We start from the raw sequence: 7,252 nt of genomic DNA, 5'->3' as shown, positions 1-7,252 counted from the left end.
CTGGTGGCCTCTTTAGGATTCTCTATATATGTATCATGTCATCTGCAAACAGTGACAGTTTTACTTCTTCTTTTCCAATTTTTATTCCTTTTATTTCTTTTTCTTCTCTGATTGCTGTGGCTAGGACTTCCAAATTTATGTTGAATAATAGTGGTGAGAGTGGATATCCTTGTCTTGTTCCTGATCTTAGAGGAAATGCTTTCAGTTTTTCACCATTGAGAATGATGTTTGCTGTGGGTTTGTTGTATATGGCCTTTATTATATTGAGGTAGGTCCCCTCTATGCCCACTTTCTGGAGAGTTTCATCATAAATGGGTGTTGAATTTTGTCAAAATATTTTTCTGCATCTATTGAGATGATCATATGGTTTTTCTTCTTCAATTTGTTAATATGGTGTATCACACTGATTGATTTGTATATATTGAAGAACCCTTGCATCCCTGGGATAAATCCCATTTGATCATGGTGTATGATCCTTTTAATATGTTGTTGGATTCTGTTTGCTCGTATTTTGTTGAGGATTTTTGCATCTATATTCATCAGTGATATTGGTCTATAATTTACTTTTTTGGGGTATCTTTGTCTAGTTTTGGTATCAGGGTGATTGTGGCCTCATAGAATGAGTTTGGGAGTGTTCCTTCCTCTGCAATTTTTTGGAAGAGTTTGAGAAGGGTGGGAGTTAACTCTTCTTTAAATGTTTGATACAGTTCACCTCTGAAGCCATCTGGTAGCCATCTGGTCCTGGACTTTTGTTGTTGGAAGATTTTTAATCACAGTTTCAGTTTCATTACTTGTGATTGGTCTCTTCATATCTTCTATTTCTTCCTGGTTCAGGCTCAGCAGGTTGTGCATTTCTAAGAATTTGTCCATTTCTTCCAGGTTGTCCATTTTATTGGCATAGTGTTGCTTTTAGTAGTCTCTTCTGATGCTTTGTATTTCTCTGATGTCTGTTGTAACTTCTGTTTTTTCATTTCTAATTTTACTGATTTAAGTCCTCTCCCTCTTTTTCTTGATGAGTCTGGCTAATGGTTTATCAATTTTGTTTATCTTCTCAAAGAGCCAGATTTTAGTCTCATTGATCTTTGCTATTGTTTTCTTTGTTTCTATTTCATTTATTTCTGCTCTGATCTTTATGATTTCTTTCCTTCTGCTAACTTTGGGTTTTGTTTGTTCTTCTTTCTCTAGTTCCTTTAGGTGTAAGCTTAGATTGTTTATTTGAGGTTTTTCTTGATTCTTGAGGTAGGCTTGTATAGCTATAAACTTCCCTCTCAGAACTGCTTTTGCTGCATCCCATAGGTTGTGTATCATCATGTTTTCATTGTCATTTGTCTCTAGGTACTTTTTGATTTCCTCTTTGACTTCTTCAGTGATCTCTTGGTTATTTACTAACGTATTGTTTAGCCTCCATGTGTTTGTGTTTTTTATGTTTTTATCCTTGTGATTCATTTCTAATCTCATAGTGTTATGGTCAGAAAAGATGCTTGATATGATTTCAATTTTCTTAAATTTACCAAGGCTTGATTTATGATGCAAGATGTGATCTATCCTGGAGAATGATCTGTGTGCACTTGAGAAGAAAGTGTGATCTGCTGTTTTTGGATGGAATGTCCTATAAATATCAATTAAATGTATCTGGTCTATTGTGTCATTTAAAGCTTTGTTTCCTTATTAATTTTCTGTCTGGATGATCTGTCCATTGGTGTAAGTGAGGTGTTAAAGTCCCCCACTATTATTGTGTTACTGTCCATTTCCTCTTTTAGAGCTGTTAGCAGTTGCCTTATGTATTGAGGTGCTCCTATGTTGGGTGCATATATGTTTATAATTGCTATATCTTCTTCTTGGATTGATCCCTTGATCATTATGTAGTGTCCTTCCTTGTCTCTTGTAACATTCTTTATTTTAAAGTCTACTTTATCTCTTATGAGTATTGCTACTCCAGTTCTCTTTTGATTTACATTTGCATGGAATATCTTTTTTCATCCCCTCACTTTCGGTCTGTATGTGTCCCTAGGTCTGAAGTGGGTCTCTTGTAGGCAGCATATATGTGGGTCTTGGTTTTGTATCCATTCCGCAAGCCTATGTCTTTTGGTTGGAGCATTTAATCCATTCACATTTAAGGTAATTTTCAATATGTATGTTCCTATGACAATTTTCTTAATTGTTTTGGGTTTGTTTTTGTAGGTCCTTTTCTTCTCTTGTGTTTCCCACTTAGAGAAGTTCTTTTAGCATTTGTTGTAGAGCTGGTTTGGTGGTGCTGAATTCTCTTAGCTTTTGCTTGTCTGTAAAGCTTTTGATTTCTCAGTCGAATCTGAATGAGATCCTTGCTGGGTAGAGTAATCTTGGTTGTAGATTCTTCCCTTTCATCACTTTAAGTATATCATGCCACTCCCTTCTGGCTTGTAGAGTTTCTGATGAGAAATCAGCTGTTAACCTTATCAGAGTTCCCCTGTGTGTTATTTGTCATTTTTCCCTTGCTGCTTTCAATAATTTTTCTTTGTCTTTAACTTTTGCCAATTTGATTACTATGTGTCTCGGCGTGTTTCTCCTTGCATTTATCCTGTCTGGGACTATCTGAGCTTCCTGGACTTCGGTGGCTATTTCCTTTCCCGTGTTAGGAAAGTTTTCGACTATAATTTCTTCAAATATTTTCTCGGGTCCTTTTTCTCTCTCTTCTCCTTCTGGGACCCCTATAATGCGAATGTTTTTGCGTTTAATGTTGTCCCAGATGTCTCTTAGGCTGTCTTCATTTCTTTTCATTCTTTTTCTTCATTCTGTTCCATGGCAGTGAATTCCACCATTCTGTCTTCCAGGTCACTTATCTGTTCTTCTGCCTCAGTTATTCTGCTATTGATTCCTTCTAGTGTATTTTTCATTTCAGTTATTGTATTGTTCATCTCTGTTTGTTTGTTCTTTAATTCTTCTTGGTGTTTGTTCTTTAATTCTTCTAATGTCTTTGTTAAACATTTCTTGCATCTTCTCGAGCTTTGCCTCCATTCTTTTTCCGAGGTCCTGGATCATCTTTACTATTATTATTCTGACTTCTTTTTCTGGAAGATTTCCTATCTGCACTTCATTTAGTTGTTTTTCTGGGATTTTATCTTGTTCCTTCATCTGGTACAAAGTCCTCTGCCTTTTCATTTTGTCTATCTTTCTGTGAATGTGGTTTTCCTTCCATAGGCTGCAGGATTGTTGTTCTTCTTGCTTCTGCTGTCTGCTCTCTGGTGGATGAGGCTACCTAAGAGGGTTGTGCAAGTTTCCTGATGGGAGGGACTGGTGGTGGGTAGAGCTGGGTGTTGCTCTGGTGGGTAGAGCTCAGTAAACCTTTAATCTGCTTGACTGCTGATGGGTGGGGCTGGGCTCCCACGGTTGGTTTTTTGGCCTGAGGTGACCTAACACTGGAGCCTACCTGGGCTCTTTGGTGGGACTAATGGTGCACTCTGGGAGGGCTCACGCCGAGGAGTACTTCCCCGAAACTTCTGCTGCCAGTGTCCTTGTCTTCATGGTGAGCCACAGCCACCCCCCACCTCTGCAGGAGACCTTCCAACACTAGCAGGTAGATCTGGTTCAGTCTCCTATGGGGTCACTGCTCCTTTCCCTGGGTCCCAATGCACACAGTACTTTGTGTATGCCCTCCAAGAGTGTAGTCTCTGTTTCCCCAGTCCTGTCAGAGTCCTGCAATCAAATCCCGCTAGGCTCCAAATTCTGATTCTCTAGGAATTCCTCCTCCCATTGCCTGTCCCTGTCATTGTTTACTATGTCTGTGAGTCTATTTCTGTTTTGTAAATAACTTCATTTGTATCATTTTTTTAAGACTCCACATATAAGTGATATTAGTAGTTCTTGATGGAAAGTGTGCATTAGAATCAACAGAAGAACTTTTGAAAACTAGATCTGCCTTGCACCCCGGCCCATTATTTAGAATCCTTTGAAGAAAGGTCCAGGCATGTGAGTTTTGAACTCTAGACAGACACTTCAAACTAAACCTAGAGGTGGAGGAACAAACCTTATGGCCTTGGAGACCAAGGTGATCCTAACTCTTTCTTGCTATGCAGAACCTAGAGTAGCATATCAGTACCAGCATCGGCTTTGAAAGTCATTCAGATCAGGGTTCAAATCCTAGCTTTGTCCTTGCTTTTGGTGTAAATAACTTAAACTCCTTAAGCCAAACCTTAACTGTAGAATGAATATATTATTTCCTATTTCATAATATTGTTCTGAAGATTAAATGGAACTATACACTGTTTAGTACAGTTTCTGGCCCAGAAGTAGGTCCTCAATACTTTAAAAATACTCCAAATAGAAAGCCCTTGGGAAAGTAAAGGATGGTATATATATATATATAAATATATATATATAAATATATATATATATATATATATATATATATATATATATATGTAAATGTGTTAAAACCAGAGATATTCAAAAGACATTTCTGTGCCAGAATTTGCTACTCTAAGCACATGAGATCCTTGAAGAAGTCCCAAATACTGGTATCACCAGATCAAAGTTTTCAGCTGTAGAATTATCTTCTTGGTCATGATCAATGGAATCTCAAATCTCACAAGAAGTCAGGAGTGATTTATTTTCTAACTCAGAGATTCTTGGGGCTGCTTCCAAGTAGCAAAAGCCAGTATCTCTGCCTCAATTAACAAGGACCAATGGTGGTTTTAGCCACAGTTGCAAGGTAATCACAGCCACTTTTTAATTTGGGCCAAGTTGAATAATTTGAGAAAGATCATCAGGTATTATTTTATCATTCCTAATATCCCAGCAGAGGAAAAATTCACCCATGAAATAGATTCCAGTAGAGGAACCCCTAGCAGCCGATTGGTTCTCCATCATGTGGGTGATCTAACAGGGCTCCCATCCTCAGGATACTGTCATTCTAGAATCCTGCAGAAAATCTGACCATATCAGTATTGGATTTCCTGGAGCTCTGTAAATGTGAAGGTGATTAACATGCAATTTGCATCACCTACTCTCCGTTGTTCGCTGGGCAGAGTTTAAATGGAAATCATTTGCATAACTGAATTTTCCTTCTTCCGTGTTGTGGAGGGAGCTACTTGTTGTGAGTTACACCAGAAGGTGAATTATCTTAATGGAGTCAGTGTGTGGAAAATGAACAGATGTTTGTGGAAGTCTAAATCTATTTTGCTTTGCTTAAGGATGTGATTTAAACTCATCTGTCTTCAAATAGCTCATAAATGATTCAAATAAATGACTAGTCAACTACAGAGCATGTTACTGATGGAAGGCTCTGCCCAGAAAAACTATGTATGCCAAATTATATTTTAATCTTTTCAAGAAAATGGATGACTTCCATTGTTTGAGGTGTTTACCATTTCTAAGGGAAGGCTTTAGCCTGTGCCTCTACTTTTTTGTAGCTTCTAGAAAATTGAGAAAATGAATTTGCCAGAGGGAGCAGCGTTCTATATTAGGAAACGTGTACATTGGCAGATGGTGAAGGGAGTGCTACCTGGGTGTTGAGAGCTATTTAGGAGTATTCAAATTTAAATCTCTGATTTGAGCTGAACACAGTAAAGCAATAAACCTATTTGTCACATTTATGCTCGGCTGAAGTCAGAGGAAACGTAATATTGGTATTATCTACTCTTGTAATTAGGGACATACATTAAATGGGTCATGTTTAAAAGTGTTTGGATAGTAATGAAAGTGTAACCACCAACTGAAAAACTTAACGTTTATCATACATCTATTGCATAGTATTTATTGCGTGATAGATGTAACTCTGGGAATAGGTTTACATAATCTAGGAGAGTGTATCACATTTCATACAACTCCATGGGCTATACAGGGCTCAGAAATATATGCCAAGCAGTTTTAGATCTATAGGAACAAGCAACCTACTTTTCTTTGAAAACACATTTCTATTAGTGATTCTATAAAAATTTCTGAAGCAAGCAGTTTAAAAATGAAATAGTTAGCTATTATTTTTCAACCTTCCAAAATTCCAAGAAAGGTTTTTAATGAGATTTGTCTGTAGCCGGGAACTATATCTTGGACTTTTTGACAATAATAGATAAAAAGGCAATTGTGAAATTAACATTTAATCAAATAGGTTAGCAATTCTTCATTTAACTCTTTCCCTGAACAAAACCGAAACATTTTCTCTGCTGTTTAGAGTTTATTAACAATTTAGTTAATATAGTTAATATGGTGGGGTAAGGGAAATTCAACATGTAATTAGATAATGACTAAACTTTAATCCCTACTTCAGAAACACAAATATTATTGGAGCTGAAAGGAAACTTAGAGGGTTTCTAGTTCAACACCATCATTAGACAGGTAAAGATAAAGAGTGACTCACATAATGTCAAATCACTGATTAATGGAAGACCAGAAGAGAGGTCTAGGAGAGCCCAGATTAATTAGGATAATTAAAATTAACAGAAAAAATAAGACCTGTCAATAATGTTCTTGACACTATTTCATTCCATCAGTTTTCTTTTCTCACACAAATTTTATTGAAAAACAAACTTACAAATGAGATCATCATGGTGTCCATTGTAGAATCATGTGTAATTGTATGAATGCATTGAATTAACTAGAATTTCTGAATGAGTAAGGGTTTCTTGAGACATACACAAAAGCGTTATTGAAATGGCATGGTGGGGGGACCTTCAAGATGATGGAGGAGTAAGATGTGGAGATCACCTTCCTCCCCACAAATACATCAGAAATACATTTACATGTGGAACAACTGCTACAGAACACCTACTGAACGCTGGCAGAAGACCTCAGACTTCCCAACAGGCAAGAAACTCCCCACATACATGGGTAGGGCTAAAGAAAAAAAAACAGAGACAGAAGAATAGGGATGGGACCTGCACCTCTGGGAGGGAGCTGTGAAGGAGGAAAGGTTTCCACACACTAGGAAGCCCCTTCACTGGTAGAGACTGCAGGTGGTGGAGGGGGTAAGCTTCAGAGCCGTGGAGGAGAGTGCAGGAACAGGGGTGCAGAGGGTAAAACGGAGAGAGTCCTGCACAGAGGATCAGTGCCGACCAGCACTCATCAGCCAGAGAGGCTCGTCTGCTCACCCACCGAGGCAGGCGGGTGCTGGGAGCTGAGGCTTGGGCTTTGGTCAGATCGCAGGGACAGGACTGGGGTTGGCTGTGTGAACACAGCCTGAAGGGGGCTAGTGCACCACAGCTAGCCGGGAGGGAGTCTGGGAGAAAGTCTGGACCTGCTGAGGAGGCAAGAGACCATTGTTTTGGGGCGCACGAGGAGA

This window comes from Mesoplodon mirus (genome assembly GCF_964341445.2).
Source record: "Mesoplodon mirus genome assembly, chromosome: 2".
Classification (NCBI taxonomy): Eukaryota; Metazoa; Chordata; class Mammalia; order Artiodactyla; family Ziphiidae; genus Mesoplodon; species Mesoplodon mirus.
The sequence above is the reverse complement of the archived record's forward strand: the minus strand, read 5'-3'. Positions refer to the sequence as shown.